General features: G+C 37.4%; 1 long non-coding RNA gene and 1 other non-coding gene across 3 annotated transcripts in view; both read right to left on the bottom strand.

Annotated features, from left to right (window-relative positions):
* LOC122199975 overlaps nt 1-15,211 on the bottom strand; it is a 99,887-nt gene that overhangs the window by 23,589 nt on the left and 61,087 nt on the right. The window lies entirely within an intron of this gene.
* On the bottom strand, nt 13,670-13,776 carry LOC122201593. The gene has a single exon (XR_006194274.1). It is a non-coding gene; the product is annotated as a U6 spliceosomal RNA (small nuclear RNA).

Genomic DNA, 15,211 nt, shown 5'->3' with positions numbered 1-15,211 from the left:
AAGTCTGAGAATCAATGCAAAATGAAAGTCTCAAGAGACAATATGCAACATTAGCCACCGTTTTAACAGCTCCCCAATAAGTTAAGATTAATTAAAAAATAGCAAATCCATATTTCTACTAAATGAATACATGGTATTATTGGAAGCCAGAAAGTTAAACTCTCTTCATCCAGCTCCATATTAATAAAAGGAAGTTATTCCTTCACTATTTAAAAATGTGCCAAGACTTCATATAAGCCAAACTATACATGTTTAAAGACAGTGACTATTAGGAAGGAAATTTAGATCTCAGACCCTGGGTCCACAACAAGAAAGACAAAGAAGACCTAAAGATCAGCCTCACACCTGAATTCTTCTTGCCCTGCTTTCTTATCTTCTCTCCCTAGTTTACTGGTATGTGTCAGTTAATAGACAAACACTGTCAGAAACTAAAATTAATATAAAAGAAGACAAGACATGGTCCCTAATCTACTTTCTGAATTTTATAGTTTGTAGGTAAAAGAGAGAAGGAGAAAAAGCTAACATTTATCCCTAGCAAGAGGAAGTATTGTATAGTAGTTAAGGATATCGGCTTCCAGTCCAGTCCACACTGGGTTCAAATCCCAATACTACCACTTACTGGCTCTATGGCCTTGAGTAAAATACTTAACTGTGTCTCAGTTTCCTTACCTGTGTAATGGAGTGATAACAGATCCTTAGGATCAATAAGAGAAATAAACAAGTAAACACATGATATAGCCCTCACTAAATATGAACTGTTGCCATTAGGTATTCCACATCAACTACCATACTAAGTGCTTTTGAATACATTCACTTTTGACCTTTCCATCACCCATTGTAATAGTTACTCAATTACACAGAGGAGAAAATTGGCATGCAGAGAATTCAAATTCATTGTCCAATGATAACCAGTAAGTGGTGATGCGAAGACTGAGACTCAGATCTAATTATAAAGCTTGTATTCTTTCCACGACATGTGCCTATCTGACTTATTTTAAGGCATTTTACAAGATGACAGCTTTAATACTTTTTAAAAGGGTCAGAGGAATCCAATCGGTGATTCCATACTTAAAACAAATACAACAACCTAACCTGATGCTTTTACAACTTGGCTTAACAAGATTTCCCCTTCCATTTAAGATGGATCTAATTAACTCATGTCCTAATTAACTATCCTGTAACTGGCCTGCAAATTAATCTGATCTTCTTTTCTCCACACAGATCATGTTCCTTTCTTGTGATCAAGAATACCTTCTTATGGGGCACCTGGGTGGCTCAGTGTGTTAAGAGTCCATATGTGGCTCAGGTCCTGATCTCACAGTTTGTGGGTTCAAGCCCGGTGTTGGATTCTGTGCTGACAGCTTAAAGCCCGCAGCCTGCTTCAGATTCTGTGTCTCCCTCTCTCTCTCTGCCCCTCGCCTGCTCATGCTCTTTCTCTCTCAAAAATAAATAAACATCAGAAATTTTTAAAAAGAATACCTTATTACAATAATTATACTTGACCATACAAATATTTCAAAAAACTGAGTTTTCAAAATATGCTGTGTCAAGGAGAAAAAAAGAACTCATTCTCCCATATAAGATCATGGATATGACAGACCACCCTAGGTTCACAGGGTATGACTGACATCCAAATTTACATTTACTCCTATGCCTGGCTCTTGACCCAGATTTTGTACTACTTGTCAGTTCTTCCATCCCTCAGTCTCCCAGCTGCAGACCAAAACGATGTGAAGACTCTGAATCCACTCATTCATTTGCTCAATATATATTGATTTATTACTTTCAGTGTTCCAGGAACTAGAGGCTGGAACACTCTGTTCCAGCCTCTGGAGAGGCTACTGTAAGCAGAAAAAAGTCCCTGCCTGCATAGAGATTTATTTCCTAGTAGGAGAAGAGATGCATTAAATAGATATACTATTCAAGGGCAAAAAATGCAATGAAAAAAAAAGGGGAAAAAAAGATAGTGTATGTATATGGGTAAAGTTGTAAAATTAAACAGATTAACGAAACCTCACTGAAAAGATGATATTTGAGCAAACACCTGGAAGAGGTGAGCGAGCATGTCATATGACATATGAGGAAGAAACATCCCAAGCAGAGATAACAGCAAGTATGAAGAACTTGATGCTAGAAAATGCCTAATGCATTTGACCGATGCAAGCAAACCACAGTGTCAAGAGGTAAGATCAGAAAAGTAATGAGGGACCAGATCATGTAGCGCCTGACAGAGTACTACTGTAGTACTCCACAGTTACCCCGGTGAACAATAAAGACGTTGAAGATTTTGGAGCAGAGAACTAGCAAGATTTTACTTAAGTTTTGAAAGGATTCCTTTTGTTGCTATATTAAAAATGTATTGTATGGTATTAATGGCAACAACAAAGATAAAATAAATATTTTTATATCTGTAGAAGAAATTTAATGTGTTTAATAGGAAATAGAGAAGAGAAATAAGAAACTGCAGGAGATGTAAGATATGACATTAGGTAGCAAGAATAAGGCCTACTATATCAATAATAACAATAAATATAAATGGGTGTGATTTTTCAATTGACAGAAGGACTCAGATTAGGAAAATAAAGAAAGTCAGGAGAGCTTCTGGGAAGATGGCGGCGTAGGAGGAAGCTGGGCTCACCGAGTCCTGCGGATCACTTAGATTCAACCCACACCTGCCTAAATAACTCAGAAAATCGCCAGAAGACTAGCAGAATGGCTTCTCCAGAGCCAAGCATAGACAAGAGGTCCACGGAAGAGGGTAGGAAGGGTGGAGAGGCAGTGCGTGCTACACAGACTGGCAGGAGGGAGCCTGGGTGGAGGGGCAGCCCACCGGCCAAGGAGAAACCCCGAGTCTGGCTGGCAAAAATGGAGAGGCTGGATGGAGTGTGTTCTGACAGCAAGCAGGACTTAACATCTGGAAGGTTATAAGTTAACAGCTCTGCTTGGAGAACAGGAGGGCTGGAGGACAACGGGAGGGAGAGTTGTTGAGCCCCGGACAACAGAGAGCAGCATGGCAGGGAAAAAAGGTGCTCACCAGTGCCATCTCCCTCGCCCATCCCTGAGCCAAAATCCCAAAGGGAACCAGTTCCTGTCAGGGAACTTGCTTGCACCACGCAAACACCCAACTCTGTGCTTCTGCGGATCCATCCCTCCCGCAGGTCTGACTCCCACCCAGTGCTGCAGATCTGCTTTGGGGAAATCTCCCAAAGCAGATTTCCAAAGGAAAAGTGAGCTGAGCCTGCCCCCCCTCCCCCGCCCCTGTGCACCTTGCCGATCCACCCCAGCTAATACACCAGATCCCCAGCACCAAAAGCCTGGCAGTGTGCAAGTAGCCCAGATGGGCCATACCATCCCACAGTGAATCCCGCCCCTAGTAGAGGGGAAGAGAAGGTACAAACCAGTCTGACTGTGGCCCCAGTGGTGGGCTGGGGACACACATAAGGTCTGACTGCAGCCCCGCCCACCAATGCAAGTTATTCAAGACAGCATAGGGGAACGGCCCTGCAGTTCCGCACCACTCCAGGGACTATCCAAAATGACGAATCGGAAGAATTCCCCTCAAAAAACCGTTCAGAAAATAACGACAGCTAACGAACGGATCAAAAACGATTTAAACAATATAACAGAGTGAATTTAGAATAATAGTCATAAAATTAATTGCTGAGCTTGAAAAAAAGTATAAAGGACAGCAGGGAATCTATTGCTATAGAGATTAAGGGACTAAGGAACAGCCAGGAGGAGCTAAAAAATGCTATTAATGAGCTGCAAAATAAAATGTAGATGACCACAGGTTGGATTGAAGATGCAGAGGAGAGAATGGGTGAACTAGAAGACAAAATTATGGAAAAAGAAGAAGCTGAGAAAAAGAGAGATAAAAAAATCCAGGAGTATGAGGGGAAAATTAGAGAACTAAGTGATGCACTAAAGAGAAATAATAGACGCATAATTCGTATTCCAGAGGAGGAAGAGAGAGGGAAAGGCGCTGAAGATGTACTTGAACAAATCATAGCTGAGAACTTCCCTGATCTGGGGAAGAAAAAAGGCATTGAAATCCAAGAGGCACAAAGAACTCCCTACACACATAACTTGAATCAATCTTCTGCACAACATATCATGGTGAAACTGGCAAAATACAAGGATAAAGAGGAAATTCTGAAAGCCGTTAGGGATAAACATGCTCTAAAAACAAAGGGAGACCAATAAGACTCATGACTGATCTCTCTTTTGAAACTTGGCAGGCCAGAAAGGAATGGCAGGAAATCTTCAAAGTGATGAACAGTAAAAATATGCAGCCAAGAATCCTCTATCCAGCAAATCTGTCATTTAGAATAGGAGAGATAAAGGTCTTCCCAAACAAACAAAAACTGAAGGAATTCATCACCACTAAACCAGCCCTACAAGAGATCCTAAGGGGAATCCTGTGAGACAAAGTACCAGAGACATAGCTACAAGCATGAAACCTACAGACATCACAATGACTAGAAAGCCCATATCTTTCCATAATAACACTGAATGTAAATGGACTAAATGCTCCAACCAAAAGACATAGGGTATCTGAATTGATAAAAAAACAAGACCCATCTATTTGCTGTCTACAAGAGACTAATTTTAGGCCTGAGGACACTTTCATATTGACAGTGAGGGGATGGAGAACTATTTATCATGCTACTGGAAGTCAAAAGAAAGCTGGAGTTGCCATACTTATATCAGACAAACTAGACTTTAAATTAAAGGCTTTAACAAGAGATGAAGATGGGAATTATATAATAATTACAGGGTCTATCCATCAGGAAGAACTAACAATTATAACTGTCTATGCACCAAATACAGGAGACCACAAATATATAAACCAAATCATCACAACATAACCAACCTTATTGATAAGAATGTGGTAATTGCAGGGGACTTTAATACCCCACTTACAACAATGGATTGATCATCTAGACACATGATCAATAAAGAATACAAAGGCCCTGAATGATACATTGGATCAGATGGACTTGACAGATATATTTAGAACTCTGCATCCAAAAGCAACAGAATACACTTTCTTCTCGAGGGCACATGGAACATTCTCCAAGATAGAACACATACTGGGTCACAACACAGCCCTTCATAAGTATACAAGAATTGAGATCATACATGCATACTTTCAGACCACAATGCTATGAAGCTTGAAATCAACCACAGGAAAAAGTCTGGAAAACCTCCAAAAGCATGGGGGTTAAAGAACACCCTACTAAAGAATGAATGGGTCAAACAGGCAATTAGAGAAGAAATTAAAAAATGTATAGAAACAAACGAAAATGAAAATACAACAATCCAAACACTTTGGGATGCAGCTAAGGCAGTTCTGAGAGGAAAATACATTGCAATCCAGGCCTATCTCAAGAAAGAAGAAAAACCCCAAATACAAAATGTAACAGCACACCTAAAGGAAATAGAAGCAGAGCAGCAAGGACACCTCAAACCCAGCAGAAGAAACATAAAAAAGATCAGAGCAGAAATAAACAATTTAGAAGCTAAAAAAACTGTAGAGCATATCAATGAAACCGAGAGTTGGTTTTTTGAAAAAATAAACAAAATTGATAAACTTCTAGCCAGGCTTCTCAAAAACAAAAGGGAGATGACCCAAATAGATAAAATCATGAATGAAAATGGAAATATTACAATCAATCCCTCAGAAACACAAGCAATTACAGGGAATACTATGAAAAATTATATGCCAACAAACTGGACAACCTGGAAGAAATAAACAAATTCCTAAGAACCCACACACTTCCAAAACTCAAACAGGAAGAAAGAGAAAACTTGAATAGACCCATAACCAGTGAAGAAATATAATCAGTTATCAAAAATCTCCCAACAAATAGAGTTCAGGAGCAGATGGCTTCCCTGGGGAATTCTAAAGCAGAGATAATACCTATCCTTCTCAAGCTTCCAAAAAATATAAAGGGAAGGAAACTTCCAGACTCCTTTCATGAAGCCAACATTAATTTGGTTCCTGAACCAGACAGAGACCCAGCAAAAAAAGAGAACTACAGGACAATATCCCTGATGAATATGGAAGCAAAAATTCTCAATAAGATACTAGCAAATCGAATTCAACAGCATATAAAAAGAATAATTCACCATGATCAAGTGGGATTCATTCCTGGGATGCAGGGCTGGTTCAACAGTAACAAATCAATCAAAGTGATATATCACATCAATAAAAAAAAAAAAAAAGATAAGAACCATATGGTCCTGTCAATTGATGCAGAAAAAGCATTTGACAAAATTCAGCATCCTTTCTTAATAAAAACCCTCGAGAAAGTCAGGATAGAAGGAACATACTTAAAACATCATAAAAGCCATTTATGAAAAGCCCACAGCTAATATCATCATTGATGGGGAAACACAGAGAGCTTTCTCCCTGAGATCAGGAACACAACAGGGATCCCCACTCTCACCGCTGTTGTTTAACATAGTGTTGGAAGTGCTAGCATCAGCAATCAGACAACAAAAGGAAATCAAAGCATCAAAATTGGCAAAGATGAAGTCAAGCTTTCACTTTTTGCAGATGACATGATCTTATACATGGAAAATCCAATAGACTCCACCAAAAGTCTGCTAGAACTGATACATGAATTCAGCAAAGTTGCAGGATACAAAATCAATGTACAGAAATCAGTTGCATTCTTGTACACTAATAATGAAGCAACAGAAAGCAAATAAAGAAACTGATCCCATTCACAATTGTACAAAGAAGCATAAAATACCTAGGAAAAACCTAACCAAAGATGTACAAGATCTGTATGCTGAAAACTATACAAAGCTTATGAAGGAAATTGAAGAAGATAGAAAGAAATGGAAAAACATTCCGTGCTCATGGATTGGAAGAATAAATATTGTCAAAATGTCAATACTACCCAAAGCTGTCTACACATTCAATGCAATCCCAATCAAAATTGCAGCAGCATTCTTCTCGAAGCTAGAACAAGCAATCCTAAAATTCATATGGAACCACAAAAGGCCCCAAATAACCAAAGTAATTTTGAAGAAGACCAAAGCAGGAGGCATCACAATCCCAGACTTTAGCCTCTACTACAAAGCTGTCATCATCAAGACAGCATGGTATTGGCACAAAAACAGACACATAGACCAATGGAATAGAATAGAAACCCCAGAACTAGACCCATAAAAGTATGGCCAACTAATCTTTGACAAAGCAAGAAAGAACATCCAATGGAAAAAAGACAGTCTCTTTAACAAATGGTGCTGGGAGAACTGGACAGCAACATGCAGAAGGATGAAACTAGACCACTTTCTTACACCATTCACAAAAATAAACTCAAAATACATAAAGGACCTGAATGTGAGACAGGAAACCGTCAAAACCCTAGAGGAGAAAGCAGGAAAAGACCTCTCTGACCCCAGCCGTAGCAATCTCTTACTTGACACATCCCCAAAGGCAAGGGAATTAAAAGCAAAAATGAACTATTGGGACCTCATGAAGACAAAAAGCTTCTGCACAGCAAAGGAAACAATCAACAAAACTAAAAGGCAACCAATGGAATGGGATAAGATATTTGCAAATGACATATCGGACAAAGGGCTAGTATCCAAAATCTATAAAGAGCTCACCAAACTCCACACCCAAATAACAAATAATCCAATGAAGAAATGGGCAGAAAACATAAATAGATACTTCTCTAAAGAAGACATCCAGATGGCCAATAGGCACATTAAAGATGCTCAACATCGCTCCTCATCAGGGAAATACAAGTCAAAACCACACTCAGATATCACCTCACACCAGTCAGAGTGGCCAAAATGAACAAATCAGGAGACTATAGATGCTGGAGAGGATGTGGAGAAATGGGAACCCTCTTGCCCTGTTGGTGGGAAGGCAAACTGGTGCAGCCACTCTGCAAAACACTGTGGAGTTTCCTCCAAAAATTAAAAATAGACCTACCCTATGACCCAGCAGTAGCACTGGTAGGAATTTACCCAAGGGATACAGGAGTATTGATGCATAGGGGCACTTGTATCCCAATGTTTATAGCAGCACTCTCAACAATAGCCAAATTGTGGAAACAGCCTAAATGTCCATCAACTAATGAATGGATAAAGAAATTGTGGTTTATATACACAATGGAGTACTATGTGGCAATGAGAAAGAATGGAATATGGCCCTTTGTAGCAACGCGGATGGAACTGGAGAGTGTGATGTTAAGTGAAATAAGTCATACAGGGAAAGACAGGTACCGTATGTTTTCACTCTTATGTGGATCCTGAAAATCTTAACAGAAACGCATGGGGGAGGGGAAGGAAAAAAAAAGAGTTTAGAGTGGGAGAGAGCCAAAGCATAAGAGACTCTAAAAAACTGAGAACAAACTGAGGGGTGATGGGGGTGGGAGGGAGGAGAGTGTAGGTGATGGGCATTGAAGAGGGCATCTTTTGGGATGAGCACTGGGTGTTGTATGGAAACCAATTTGACAATAAATTTCATATATTAAAATAAATAAATAAATAAATAAATAAATAAATAAATAAAAAGAAAGAAAGTCAATAAAACATTATGTACTTGGAAAAATTTTAAACGTTGAATATGAAAAAAAAATTTAATTATTAGGCAAATATGAAACAATTTTGAAAGCAATATTGTTATCTGACAAGATATAAGGAAGACAAAAAGTGGCACAAAAGAATATTACATGCTGGCAAAAGGAACAATAGAGCAAGATGATATAGCCCTTATTAACATCATTGCACCTAAGAATGGTGCTTGAAAATATGTCAAGCAGCAACTGACATAAGTAAATTAATATATATATATATATGTATATATATATATATATATATATGTACACACACACACACATATACATACACATATAAATGAACAATAGTAATTGGAGATTTAGCACACCCATTTCTGCAAATGATAGATGGAAGAGACAAAAAATAAACATCAGGATTTGAACAGTATTATAAGTATGCGGGTGCTAACACACACACACACAGGCACACGCACATAGAAAAAACACACACTCAGGCACACACACATAGACAAACACACACACACACACACACACGCACACACAAAGAGAAAGAAATCTATACCTAACATAAAGAGTACACCTACCATAAGAGCACTGAGTAATTTATAGAATTATTCAATCACTATAATGTATACCTGAAGCTAATAAAACACTGTGTGTTAACTATAATTGAATTAAAATGTAAAACTTAATTTAAAAAAAAAGAAATCTATACCTAACAAAGTAAGATGCTCATGGAACATTTAAAAAATAGACCGTATGTTAAGAAAAGAAAGAAATCACCAATAAAAGCCAAAGTATTAATATTATGTAGACTATATACACCAACCATAATGTGATAAAATTGAAAAATAAAAACAAAGTAGAGCTTAAAATTTATATATTTGAAAAAACTAAATAGAATATTTCTAAAGAAATAAAAAATTAAAAGGAAACCGTATAGGAAATTCAATATGTTGATGTTAATGATTATGGGTTTGTTCGGGTTTTTTTTGATGTTTACTTAAATTTGTTTATTTGTAATATCTAAAAAGTCAGGGAGTAACAAGTAAAATGATACACATTCTGATGCTCATGTTAATGATTATAAAAGCAATGTATTAAAATTGGGGGGACAGAACTAAAAAGTAAGATGTCTTACCTCACAAAGAGCCAATTTTCACCCTTTTAGGGGTGATATCACCCGTGTTGAGAATGCACATCCTAAATAATCTACCAATTTACAGGAATTGAAGCACACAGAGGGTCATATTAAATAACACCACAGGGATATAATCAGCAAAAGCTAGACAGTGCTTATAAATATATACGTAAATGGAAGGATAAAACAAGAACATTTTTTAAATTTTTATTTATTTTTGAGAGACAGAGAGACAGAGTGAGAGCAGGGGAGGAGCACAGAGAGAGGGAGACACAGAATCTGAAGCAGGCTCCAGGCTCTGGGTGGTCAGCACAGAGCCCAACATGGGGCTTGAACCCATGAACTGGAGGATCGTGAAGCAAGCCAAAGTCGGACATTTAACTGACTGAGCCACCCAGTCAATTTGTAGAATTGACTCTTTGCAACTATTAATTTTCATAATTAAAAGCAAAGTTAAATTTAAAGATGAATGCCCACAATTTGAAAGCAAGAATGAACAAATTAACCTACAAGGCAATCTAAACCATAGGGACTACTCAATTTCTTCAACAAGCATTTGCAAGAAAAAAATCAAAGAGAAATGTTTAGACAATAGTAACTTAAAAGATAGCTCACAAATTGTGGTGTAGGGAACATTTTTTCAATACTGATTCAGAAAAATCAACTGTACCAAAAACTTCCTCATCCAAATGCAGAAATCTAATATTAAGATATTTAGTTTTGATGCCACAGAAATAAAAGGGATCATAAGAGATTACTGTGAATAATTATATGTCAACAAATTTGATAACTTAGAAGAAATAGACAAATTCCTAGACACATACAAGCTACAAAGACTGAACCACGAAGAAACAAAAAATCCAAACATGTAAAGAAGAATTAACAACCTTTCCCAAAAGTTTCCAAAAATTAAAGAGCAAAATATATTCCCAAACTCATTTTATGATATCAGCATTACCATATTAGCAAAGGCATAAAAGGGCTAGAAGAAAAGAAAACTCCTCATCAATATCCTTGATGAGCAGAGATGCAAATATCCTCAACAAAATAGTAGCAAACCAAATTCAAGAGCACATTAAAAAAAAAAACAATATAGCAGGACCAAGTAGGGTTTTATTCTTGGGAATGCAAGGAATATGGAAACCATTCTATCTGATATGCCACTTAACAGAGTGACAGATGAAAATCACATGATCATCTCAATAGAAAAATTATTTGACAAAATTAAACATCTTTGAAGATAAAAACTCTCAATAAACTTGGAATGAAAGGAAATTGCATCAACATAAGGAAGAGTATATATGAAAACCTACAGTAAACATGATAATACTCAATGGTAAAAAAATGGAAAGCTTTTCCCCCTTGGATCAGGAACAAAACAAGGACGTCCACTGTCACCATTCCTATTCATCATAGTATTGGAAGTCCTAGCCACAGAAATTGAGCAAGAAAATGAAATAAAATCAAACAATAGGAAAGGAAAAAGTAAAACTACCTTTGTTTACAAATGACATGATCTTATATGTAGAAAACTCTAAAGATTACACCAAAGGACTGTTAGAACTAATAAATAAATTCCATAAAATTGCAAGATACAAATCTACATGAAAACAACCAGTTATGTTTTTTGTTATTTTTTTAACATGTCTTTATTTTTGAGAGACAGAGAGTGGGCAGGGGAGGGGGCAGAGAGAGAGGAGACACAGAATCCAAAGCAGGCTCCAGGCTCTGAGCCGTCAGCACAGGACCCAACACTGGCCCGAACCCATGAACTGTGAGATCATGACCTGAGCTGAAGTCAGATGCTCAACCGACTGAGCCACCCAGGCTCCCCATAACCAGTTTTTTAGACTCTAATAATATATTATCCAAAAAAAAAGAAATTAAGAAAACAATCTGATGGATCATTCATCAAAACAACAAAATACTTAGAAATACTAACTTAAGAGGTCAAAGACTTGCATATTGAAAAATTACAAGACAATGATGAAATAAATTAAAGACACAAATAAATGGAAAGATATCCAATATTCATAGACTAGAAGACTTTATATTGTTAAAATGTCCAAACTACCCAGATTCTAGATCTGATGCAATACCTATTAAAATTTCAATATTTTTATCTGAAATACAAAAAGCATCCTAAAATTCATATGGAACCCCAAAGGACCTCAAACAGCCAAAACAACCTTGAGAAAGAACAAAGCTGGAGACATCACATTTCCTGATTTCACAATATATTACAAAGCTATGGTACTAAAAAAAAAATATGGTACTGTTATAAAGACAAACACATAGACAAAGTGAACACACTAGAGAACCTAGATATAAACCCATCATATTTAGACAACTAATCTTCAAACAGGGGTGCCAAGAATACACAATGAAGAAAGGGTGATGTCTTCAAGAAATGGTGTTGTGGGGTGCCTGGGTGGCTCAGTTGGTTAAGTGTCCAACTTTGGCCCAGGTCATGATCTCACAGTTTGTGAGTTCGAGCCCTGCATTGGGCTCTGCACTGACAGTTCAGAGCCTGAAGCCTGCTTCAGACTCTGTGTCTCCCTCCCTCTCTGCTCTTCTCCTGCTCATGCTCTGTCTCTCTCTCTCTCTCCTTCAAATATAAATAAAAACATTTAAAAATTTTAAAAAAGAAATGGTGTTGTGAAAACTGGATATCCACATGCAAAAAAATGAAATGGGATTCTTATCCTATATCATACACAAAATCAAATCAAAATTGATTAAAGACTTTGATGTAACACCTGAAACTGTAAAACTCCTAAAAAAAAATAGGAAAAAATCACATGACATTGGTCTTGGCAATGATTTCATGGATATAACAACAGAAGCATAGGCAACAAAAGAAAAATGAACAAGTAACACTACATCAAACTAAAAAGCTTCTGCACAGCCAAGGCAACAATCAACATAAGGAAAAGGCAACCCATGGGATGCAAGAAAATATTTGCAAACTATATATTTGATAAAGGGTTAATTTCTAAAATATATAGGGAACTCCTACAACTCACTAGGAAAAAAATAACAATTAAAATAGGCAAAGCACTTTTGAATAAACATTTCTAAAAAAGACATACAAATGGCTTAGGATGAATCTTCTGCTATACCAACAGATAGAAGATAAAATGCTCAATATCACTAACCATCAGAGATATACAAATCAAAACAACAAGGCGATGTTATTTATAAGCATATTAATTGGGTAAATTTCATGCCAAGTATCTTTTCTGAAGTGAAATAATACAATACAATACAATACAATACAATACAATATAAAAGATATCACTCAGTTCTTAACATTTTAGGTAGGATAATGGCATTGTGGTTATATTTCAAAAAAGAATCCATATATTTGGATTTTACAGTGTGGATATTCATAGGTTAAATTCTATGATGTATGGATTTGCTGCATAATGATCTGGAGGGGGAGACAAGTGGGCAAGGTAGAAAGGGGATGAGATGGTCCAGACTGTACCTGCTAAAGCTGTGTGCAGGCATATGCAACATCACTGTTGTATCCTCTCTACTTAAATAAATAAATACACACACACACATACATATATTTTATATACTATTTTATATTCCATATTTTATAGTATATGATATATTTCATGTATTTTATTATATAAAATATAAAATTACGTACAATATATATTGCCATATAAAATAATATTAAACATATAAATATAAAATAATAATGTATATAAAAACATGTATGAAAGTTGCAAGATAAAAGTTTTTTTAATGACTAGTATTCATCTCAAAAATTGGGACTTAGAACAACCAATCATAAACCCCTTTCCTCCAAAAAGAAGAAAAAAGAAGGAAGGAAATAATAAAGAGAAGAAGATTAGCAAAATTAATTCTAGTTCTTTGAAAAGATGAATATAATAAGCAAGAAATACCTACAGTAAGATTAAGCAAGAGAAAAAGGGAGAAGGATATGGTTAAATCAAAATTTTTTTTTTTTTTAATGGAACGCTTCACAAATTTGCGTGTCATCCTTGCGCAGGGGCCATGCTAATCTTCTCTGTATCGTTCCAATTTTAGTATATGTGCTGCCGAGGTGAGCACAAATCAAATTTAATTTAAAAAGGAAAATAAAAAAAGATATCAGTTATTTAAAAATGATTTAAAAAGTTACTCTAAACAGCTTACACTAATAAATTTGAAAACAGACAAAATGAAAAAAGTTCTAGAAATGTACAAAACACAAACATTGATGCAAGAAAGAGAATGGGAAGGGCCCCTGGGTGGCTCTGTCAATTGAGCATCTGACTCTTGATTTCAGTTCAAGGTCATGATTGCACAGTTTGTGAATTCGAGCCCCACATCAGGCTCTGTGCTGACATTACTGAGCCTGCTTGGGATTCTCTCTGTCTCCCTTCTCTCTCTGCCCTTTCCACATGCTCTCCCACTCTTTCTCTTTCTCAAAATAAAAAATAAATGAACTTAAGAAAAACAAAGAGAAGTTTTATAGGGCAGTAAGAATCAAAGAAATTAAAATGGTATTAAAGACCATTTCTGCCCCCAAATCCAAGCTATCTTGGCTTTGCAGGACAATTCTACCAATTTTTCAAGGAATAATTCTTTATTATTTTATATAAATTATTTCAGAAAAAATTGAGAAAAAAAGATGCCCAATTCTTTTTATGAGGTTAGTGCAATGTTTTGGGGTTTTTTTTCTCAAATTTTAATTTAAATTCTAGGGACACCTGGGTGGCTCAGTTGGTTAAGTGTCCGACTTCAGCTCAGGTCATGATCTCACAGTCTACGAGTTTGAGCCCTGCATTGGGCTCTGTGCTGACAGCTCCGAGCCTGGAGCCTGCCTCAGATACTGTGACTCCCCCTCTCTCTCTGCCCCTCCCCTGCTTATGCTCTGTCTCTCTGACTCAAAAATAAATAAAAACAGAGAGAAGCTTCAGGAAAGATGGTGACGTAGGAGGACTGGGCTCACCACGTCCTGCTGATCACTTAGATTCCCCCCACATCTGCCTAAATAACCCAGAACACTGCCAGAAGACTAGCAAAACGGACCCGCCAGAGCCAAGTGTAGAAAAGAGGCCCACAGAAAAGGGTAGGAAGGGCGGACAGGTGGTGCGCGCTACACAGACTGGCAGGAGGGAGCCATGGCAGTGGAGGGGCAGCCCACCCAACAAGTCATAGCCCCCGAGTCTGGCTTGTAAAAGCAGAGAGGCTGGACTGCATGAGTTCTGACAGGCAGCAGGACTTAACATTTGGAATGTTAAGAGTCAATAGCTCTGCTTTCGGAGAGTGGGGAGGGCGAGATGACAATGGGAGGGAGAGGTGTAGAGCCCAGGAAGACAGAGATCAGCTCTGCGGGGAACAAAGGTGCTGGCCAGCTCCATCTCCCTCTCCCATTCCCCAGACAAAACCCCAACGGGAACCAGTTCCCATCACTGAACTTGCTTGCACTGCGCACACACACAATGTTGTGCTTCAGTGGATCCATCCCTCTGACAGGTTGGCCTCCATGCTGGTGCTGCAG

This window comes from Panthera leo, chromosome D1 (genome assembly GCF_018350215.1).
Source record: "Panthera leo isolate Ple1 chromosome D1, P.leo_Ple1_pat1.1, whole genome shotgun sequence".
In the NCBI taxonomy this organism is placed as follows: domain Eukaryota; kingdom Metazoa; phylum Chordata; class Mammalia; order Carnivora; family Felidae; genus Panthera; species Panthera leo.
The sequence above is the reverse complement of the archived record's forward strand: the minus strand, read 5'-3'. Positions and strand labels throughout refer to the sequence as shown.